Below are 8,613 nucleotides of genomic sequence, written 5' to 3'. Positions count from 1 at the left end.
TGTATGTGTGTTGTTGCATGAAATAAGTGGCAAAGGAAAACCAAAGTGAGCAAAAAGCAATAATCTAGAATGCGTGGAATGCATGGAATGCATGGACCTTGCAGTAAAGGCCCCATGTCATGGGTTTTGCCCACATTTTGAACTTCAAGCAGGTTTGAATTGTCCACATAACACAACTGTTGAGTTGCATCAGCTGAATTGTGGCCTTGGAAGTGTTGTAGTTTTTAAGAATCATAATTTGTCTGCTGCGCATTCTTAAAAAATTAATTTTGAGCTAACTACAGTGAAATTTAAAAAGCACAGATTGTATTTAATCTTCTGGGTTGTTTGGAATTGGGTATTGAGTCGTGGGTACTGAGTCGTGTGTGTGTGTGTGTGTGTGTGTGTGTGTGTGTGTGTGTAAATAAATTGAGAGATGCTGAGTGGCGGTGCTCATTCTGCAGGTGTAAATTGTGAATTGCTGAGTAGCGGTGGCCCTTATTAGCAGGTCGATGATGAGGCATGCGCCACTCTGCTTGTTCCCCCGTGAGCCTTGCTTGTTTGGGTAAAAGGTCAGCTCCGTAGCACAAGATCAACAGCCAGGACATCAACAGACCTAATTGTTTTTTCTATTCCAGCAAATGAGGACAAACTCCTACAGGCTGCAGTAATGCAGCCTTCGCCTGGAGAGCTCAGTGATAATGTCACCCAGATGTCATGATGATTAAGTATTTATTACACCGTTTATGTAGCCACATTTACCAAAATAGTTTGCCATTCTCCCATTAGAAGATTAGGCGTTTTTCATGATTGGTTATTTAATCTACTGATTCTTAATCGCTCTTCAAACGTCTAATAATGAAACTCACACAACTTTCCGATTTCAGTAAAGAATGTAATGTATCACGCTTACAGTTGTTCTGCTCTCCTTGTGCTTTTGGATTGGCGTAATAATCTCCAGCTCCTCGTAGCTCTGTTGAATGTGTGAAAATGAGGCAATGGTTGCATAGCAGGTAATGAAGCGGACACATAATTGAAAGGTTGCTGGTTAGAATCCTGAGCCACCAAGGTGCCACTGTGCAAAGTATCGTCCACACACTGCTCCCCAGGTGCCTGACATAGCTGCTCACCAAGGGTGATGGGCTAAGTACAGAGGACACATTTAGTTGTGTCATTGTGTGCTGTGCTGCAGCGTTTTACAATGACAATCACTTCACTTTCAAAAATTCTACCATACATTGTTACATGGCTCGCTCGCCAAAAGCTACACCCAAGCAACAATGTAGCATACACCTACCATCTCTGTCAGAATAATGCAGGACAACCTATATTGTGCCAGGTGCCGAGGTGCCCAAGAAGAGACCCAGGAGGTGGAAACACTCTGGTGTAGTTCCATCATTCTTCCGTCATCCTCCTATGCGTTGGAAGATTTTTACTGTTAAAATCAATAAATAATACATACAAAAGTGTCATGATCCGGACCGGCAGGGGTTACTCCAGATCCGGAGTCCGGACCGGAGTTTCAAGTTAGTCTTGTGTAATGTTCCCTGATCGTGTTCACTTGTTGTGTATTTATATAATTGTATAAAACTATCCTGTTCGTGTCTGTTCGCCGTCGGGTCATTGTGTCTGTTTATGTTCCCTTGTCTCGTGTATTTTATATTAAACCCCTGTCCTGTGAAATCGTGCGAATGCGTCCTCCTTCATCGCCATGTCCAGCCCACCCGTGACAGAATGACCAGACCAAGTGGAAGCAGCCGATCTACGCCCCGCTGAGATCCAGGGAGCCGTGGTCGGTCGGGAGGACGTCTGCCCCACAGATCCACGATCCGTGTAGGGCAGAAGTGGGACAAAGTCATTGCTTTTCAAGTCACAAGTAAGTCTCAAGTCTTTGCCCTCAAGTCCCAAGTCAAGTGCCAAGTCATGACAGGCAAGTGTCGAGTCAAGTCCAAAGTCAAGACTGGTAAGTCTCAAGTCAAGTCCTAAATCCTGTAGTTTGAGTTTTGAGTCCTTTCAAGTCTTTTCAACCGCAGAATAATAATATATTTTCTCTGATCGTGTATGCTTTTAAAATCTATTGTTTTATTAAAACAAGTGCAATTGAAACTGCAGAAATAAATAGTGCTGACATTGCACTATTAACTTCATTTTTAACATTTAACTCATATTTTTTAAGAATATTCTTCATTTTAAACCACTGCTTTACAGAATAAACGCATCTGAAAAAACAAGTGCAACTGTAATTATTCGAACAAAAAGTGCGAACATTGTATTTCCATGACATATTGCATTTCAATTAGTTCCACAGCAGTTTGTCCTGTACTGTAACAAATACATGAACATAACAGACTTAACCGCGGTAAGTGGAAAATAAGATGTACTTGTGTTTACCAACTGTTAATTCAGTTAAATAGCTGCATCCATGTTACCACGTCACGTTTGATGTGGTAATTTCACAGTTCGAAGACTCGTTCTCACCCCCTACAGTGCAATTCGGCTAGGTATACATCCGCGCTAAAATATCAAGGTGAAAGTCATCATAGTGTAGCGGTTCTTCTTCTGCGTTGTGTAAGTTTTTGATTTCGTTTCTTGAACCACAAATGATGAGCTGACACACAAGAGATTTTCTGTGCAAAGTGTATTCTGTACAAAAAGCAAGGTCGCGTCAGAACATCGCGTCTTTCTGCACCTCTCTCTACAACATACAGTATTAAAAGAACATAAAAAATATTCACAAAATAACACACATGCAAAATATTCCTAATATGTACATAAATTAAAATGAAAGAAATAACTTTTGCACACAAACCCGACGCACCTCTCACAGCTCACACCATGTGTCCAAGAGAACTAAACCGGGTCTCAAAAACAAAATAAAAGTCTTTAGAAAATAAGAACATAAAAGACACAAGAAAGAATAAATATACTTATAAATCTAACCATTTAACTCAAGCACAATAGCTTGCGTAGTATAGACCCAGCTCCCAACCCAACTTTGTGAATAGATTAACGGCGATATTTTTTTATCGCCCGATAAGAGTCTCACGTTAATGCAGCACGTTTTTATCGCCCGATAAGAGTCTCACACAGCACGTTAACGCCGATAACGGCCAACCACTAATATGTATGTATTGTATGTCTTTGTTGGTGGCTAAAATACACGTTGCTGCTGATGCATGTTTTGCATACTGCTATTCGTTTTTTGTTGACCACCTCGTAGTTTTTATATCTAAACGAAACTATCTTTATCATTTTGTCTAACTGGCGCGTTATTTGAGAGTTCCACTGCATTGGTAGTCCTGTAATTTGATTGGATGGATGCTGTTGGCTCAAAACAATGTGGATCTAATTTGATTGGATGTCTTGCCGACAGCAAATACGCGCACAGACGCACATATACACAGACATTGAAAGATACAGAGCGTTCGGTAATAACATACGTTTTAATATTTGGGTTTTCTGGGAAACAGCAAGTCTTGTCAAGTCAAAAGGCTCAAGTCCAAGTGAAGTCACGAGTCAATGTTAAAGTCCAAGTCGAGTTGCAAGTCTCTTTACATTTTGTCAAGTCGAGTCTAAAGTCATCAAATTAATGACTCCAGTCTGACTCGAGTCCAAGTCATGTAACTCGAGTCCACACCTCTGGTTTATGGACGTCCCCCGACGCCGCCGTCTCGTCCGGATTCCAGCGACGCACCTCCGGTAATCGCCAGTTCCCTGCCATGATCCACGTCATGTTTTTAATCAGTTCCCCAAGTGTGGCAGACTCTCGGCGGCCTACGAAAGCTACCGTGGGGTCGAGAGGATCTGTCACGCTGTCCATGTTCCCCCTGGCGATTCCGGAGGCGGGGAGTACCGACGAATCCGTGCGACCGGACCTCGATGACCTACGAAAGCTACCGTGGGGTCGAGGAGACCGGTCGCGCAGTTCAGGTGCTCCCGGCGTTAACCGAGACGAGGGAGGCGGCGAACTTCCCAGCGGGGCGTACCGGAGACTGACCGGAGTGACGGTGCCTGCGGACGGCGGACAGGATGCCGGTCCCCCACGGACGAGCCGTGCTTTGGCCCGGGCCTGACGCCGCCGGTGCAGGACAACCGCCACTCGTCCTTATGGACTTCTCCCCCCTTTCATGGACCGTTTTGTGGGCACTCCCAGGAGGTAGTGCCTTTGAGGGGGGAGTACTGTCATGATCCGGACCGGCAGGGGTTACTCCAGATCCGGAGTCCGGACCGGAGTTTCATGTTCGTCCTGTGTAATGTTCCCTGAACGTGTTCACCTGGTGTCTATTATATAATTGTATAAAACTATCCTTTTCGTGTCTGTTCCCTTGTCTCGTTTATTTTATATTAAACCCCTGTCCTGTGAAATCGTGCGAATGCGTCCTCCTTCATGCCATGTCCAGCCCACCCGTGACAAAAAGATTGCTGAGTACTGAAAGGTTGAATCTATATTTTTCTTATTCTAAAAAAGGTTATTTGATGTTTCCATCTATTAAAACATACATTTTAGAGACTACAAAAAAATTTATTTTTTTATTTCAATTTTACCTTTTTTTTACAAAAAAAGGCTCAGTATTTGCATGGTTAACACAAGTGCATTTCATTGATGTTATGTAAAGGCTGGAAAGTCAGTCGGAAGTATGGCCTTATTTGGGGCAGTGGTGGACTAGCGGTTAAGGAAGTGTCCCCTTAATCAGAAGGTTGCCGGTTTGAATCCCGATCAACCAAGGTGCCACTGAGGTGCCACTGAGCAAAGCACCATCCCCACACACTGCTCCCTGGGCACCTGTCATGGCTGGCCACTGCTCACCAAGGGTGATGGATTAAAAGCAGAGGACACATTTCATTGTGTCACCATGTGCTGCGCTGTGTATCACAATGACAATTACGTCACGTTCACTTTCATCTATTGCAGTAACATTACTGCCTCTATTGAGCTTCTTTCATGAACTGCTATCAGCTTGAAGCACTATTTTCCTTCTTAAACTTTCATCTTGCGATTTGTAATGGGCAGGGATGTCTCTCTCTTTTTTTTGCTGCACTGCTTCATGCTCTTTACACTTAAATGTTTTTTAGGATGTCAATACAACTGTTTGTGTGTGCAGGGGTGATTCTGGCCACTGACCATTACAAGGTCTCCATTTAAGCTTGACCCTATTTCTTGGACCTTTTCTGCAGGTATCATATGATGTGAGTGAGGCAGTGAAGACATGTTCATGAATCCACAGGTTGAATTTATTTTCTATTCATTGGGTCTCCGGTCTCTTTATGTGCATATATGAATGTGTTTAACATGATATTGGGATACAATATGTGACTCTTGACTCTTTGTTTGACTTTTAAAAATTAATGGTTCCATTGAAAGAAAGAAGTTTTGAAGCATTCAGCAGTATCTGATGTTCACTTGATGACTTGGTCTGAGTTTGAAAATTCAACACCTAAACCATTGATGCTGATCCATTGAGCAGATTTACTTACTTCAACCCACACACTAAATTTCAGTAGTGTTTTTTCCCCCTTTCCTTATGCTTGGATCACAATCCATTTTGATGGGTGGATGTTTCTTAACACCTTCCAGGCAGAAGCATATTTGGTGTGCAGATTACCGTATTTGGTGTGCCCTGGATTTACCGTACACAGTTTAATTGAAACAGACATGAGGTGGAATGCAGGAGCGAGCGCATTGTTAGTGCGAGCTGGCGAGGTGCTGTGCATTTCAGCAGGGCCATCGTAACGTGGCACTTGTGGGACGACTTTGGAGGGTGAAGAGATATGTAATTGATATTTGTGCATTCACCATATGAGAGGCAAATATAGCCTGAAAGCTAAACAACGAATAACAGTTTCTGCTTTTGCACACAATGGATTGTAAAGGGCATCCTTGAACCATACACATACAGTTCTATATTAATAATTTGTAATAAATTTGTCAAATAGTTTAATTGGGGTGGTAAAGAAAAGGAATAAATGTAACTAATAAAAACCTGTTTTGACTGCATTATGTAAAAGATTACTTATTGATGTTAATATGTTGCCTGCTAGACTCGGCTGCTCTTTCAAACATTAATGGTGAGTTTGTCTGTGGCCTATAGTATCCTGTCTGATTAATTTAATATTCTAAGATGCCTTGGAGGCCTATTGTAACTTGTTAATCTTGTTAATACAATTAAAGGTTCAGCTCATCCATCAGTCAAACAGTGTAACAGTCAACGTGATGGGGACTGAAATTCCAAGTAACATTGTAGTTATGTCTATGGATTTAGCGATATCAAACTAAAAATGGCAATGAAAAAAATTATTTCAGTTAAAATGAGCAAACTGAACTTTCAGGGAGCTTATACACTACTAGTCAAAAGTTTGGAGATATGTACCAATTTAAGGGTCTATGGAATAACACTCATGAGGTTATGTAATAAAAAAAAATGAACATTTGAGGCTTTTGCTGTGATGGCAGCATCTTACACTCTTGGCTTCTCTCCACTTGACCTCCATCTTCCTTTGGCTGATCTTGTTAGGGGTCACCACAGCATATCATCCGTTCTGGCTGTTCGCACAAATGACTTGGCAAATGCTGTACACCAGATGCCCTCTTGATGCAACCCCAATTTACCTGGGAATAAGAAATACACTGTCATGTCATCCCTAGTGGCCGGGTTAAATTAAAAGTGAAGTGATTATCATTGTGAAACACACATAACACAAGGCACAGTGCACACAAGGAGATGTGTCTTCTGCTTTTTACCATCACCCTTGGTGAGCAGAGGGCAGCCATGAAAGGTGCCCGGGGAGAAGTGTGTGGGGACGGTGCTTCGCTCAGTGGCACCTTGGCGGATCAGGATTACGGGGTTGCTTCATTACCCACTAGGCCACCACTGCCAAGCTTTTAATGATGACAATATTGAATAAAGCAATAAAAAATTCTGTTAAAAATAATTCATCATACACATTTCACTTTTCTCTGCTGCAAAATACTAAATATGTTTCTTTCTTTGGATTCTTCAAAATGGCTTAATCTTAGTCTCCATAACTGCCACAGAGTAGGTTTGTCCAAACTTTTCACAGAGGGGTCATGTGGACTCCTTTGTGCTATGACATTCCATTCCCATATTTCTGCACAAACAAGTCCATAAATACACAAAATAGTATTATATATTTACTTGCATGGGATTTATCACATGCCCTTATCCAGAGCACCTTGCGATCAGTTGTTACAGGGACAATCCTCCTGGAGACACTCAGGGTTAAGTGTCTTGTTCAGGGACACAATGGTAGTAAGTGAGATTTGAACCTGGGTCTTCTGGTTCATAGACTAGTTTCAGTCCTTAGGATGTTACACAATTTCAACTGTGTACCAACATGCGTCTAAATCAACCTCAGCCTGTATTGATCACTAGCGGTGTTGCAAATTTCTGGAGCATGAGGCTTCATTCCATCTGCCGTTTTTTTTTTCTGGATGCACTGAAATTACAAATATAGCATCAATGTAGCAATCTGCTTTGGGGTGGTGAGGTTACAGTGAGTGGATACTTGGGCTCAGCAGTCCAGAGTAATGGAAATTGTGCAAGAGAGGTAAAGAGGAAAGTGCAGACAGGGGGAAGGCTTGGAGAAGAGTGGCAGGAGTGATTTGTGACAATTGGGTACCAATGAGAGTAAAAGGAAAGGTTTACAAGACAGTAGTGAGATCAGCGATGTTATATGGGTTGGAGATGGCAGCAGAGCTGCCACTGGCAGAGTTGCAGAGACTTGTGTTGTGAGGGACAAGGATGGAGTAGTTTAAGGGTGAGATCTCGTTAGTTTGGACATGTGCAGACAGGAGGGACACTGAATATGTTGGGAGAAGGATGATGAGGATGAAGCAGCCAAGAAAGAGGAAAAGAGGAAGGCCTAGTAAGAGGTTTATGGATGTGGTGAGAGTGGAGGTGCAGGTAAGGTGGTGTGAAAAGAATGAGATGCAAGAAGATGGATTGGGAAAAATGGAGACGGATGATGTGCTGAGGTGACTGCTAACGGCAGTGTCATGAAAGTGGAGCAAAGCAGAGTGAGAGAGTGAATGTGGTGAAACACCGTAAAAACCCAATTGCGGATTGGCGCAAAGAGGCGAGTGAGTTTTAACGTTTTACAACGCAAGCGTCTGACAGCTGACGCTGCAACACCACCGGTGTTGCCACTCGTTAAAGAAGAAGAGTTGAGGAGAAAGGCAGGGTCAGACTAACCAAATGGTTTGGAGGCTTGGACCCCGAGGATTGAGCTGCTTGTCGTTTCAGCCGTGAGCTGCAATGACTGAGCGCCAAACACAGATTCCGTGCTGATTATCAGCTGATAGTTCCACGTTCTCAGCTGGCACGTGACAAAGTCATGTGACAGGGAGCAGCCGAAAGTAGAAGATGAAGACGCAGATATCTGCTGTAAACCTTCAGACAGCTTCAGAAGTGTAAAGGATGAGCTTGGAAATGTCTCTCCTTCCTGCTCTGTGCTTAATTAAAGTGAGGCTTTCAATTAGAATGACATGGGGTCCCATAAAAACCCCAGAACTTTCATCACTTCTCAGTGATGGGCATTTTATGAAATTTTGTCTCAATAATGATGTGCAAAAACTCATGCTGGGAATAGCACTGAGGCATGTCAGACTTCTGATGA

At 42.8% G+C, this 8,613-nt stretch overlaps 1 long non-coding RNA gene across 1 annotated transcript; it reads right to left on the bottom strand.

The window, feature by feature from the left end:
• Positions 1-1,276: 1,276 nt before the first annotated feature.
• On the bottom strand, positions 1,277-6,773 carry LOC114784721 (uncharacterized). Its single transcript, XR_003748922.1, has 3 exons — positions 6,719-6,773; positions 6,439-6,586; positions 1,277-1,393 (listed from the first exon to the last, which is right to left on the bottom strand). It is a non-coding gene; the product is annotated as an uncharacterized LOC114784721 (long non-coding RNA).
• Between the last annotated feature and the right edge of the window lie 1,840 nt (positions 6,774-8,613).

Source organism: Denticeps clupeoides, chromosome 2 (genome assembly GCF_900700375.1).
Source record: "Denticeps clupeoides chromosome 2, fDenClu1.1, whole genome shotgun sequence".
In the NCBI taxonomy this organism is placed as follows: domain Eukaryota; kingdom Metazoa; phylum Chordata; class Actinopteri; order Clupeiformes; family Denticipitidae; genus Denticeps; species Denticeps clupeoides.
Note: the sequence above shows the minus strand (reverse complement) of the source record. Positions and strands in the feature narration are given on the sequence as shown.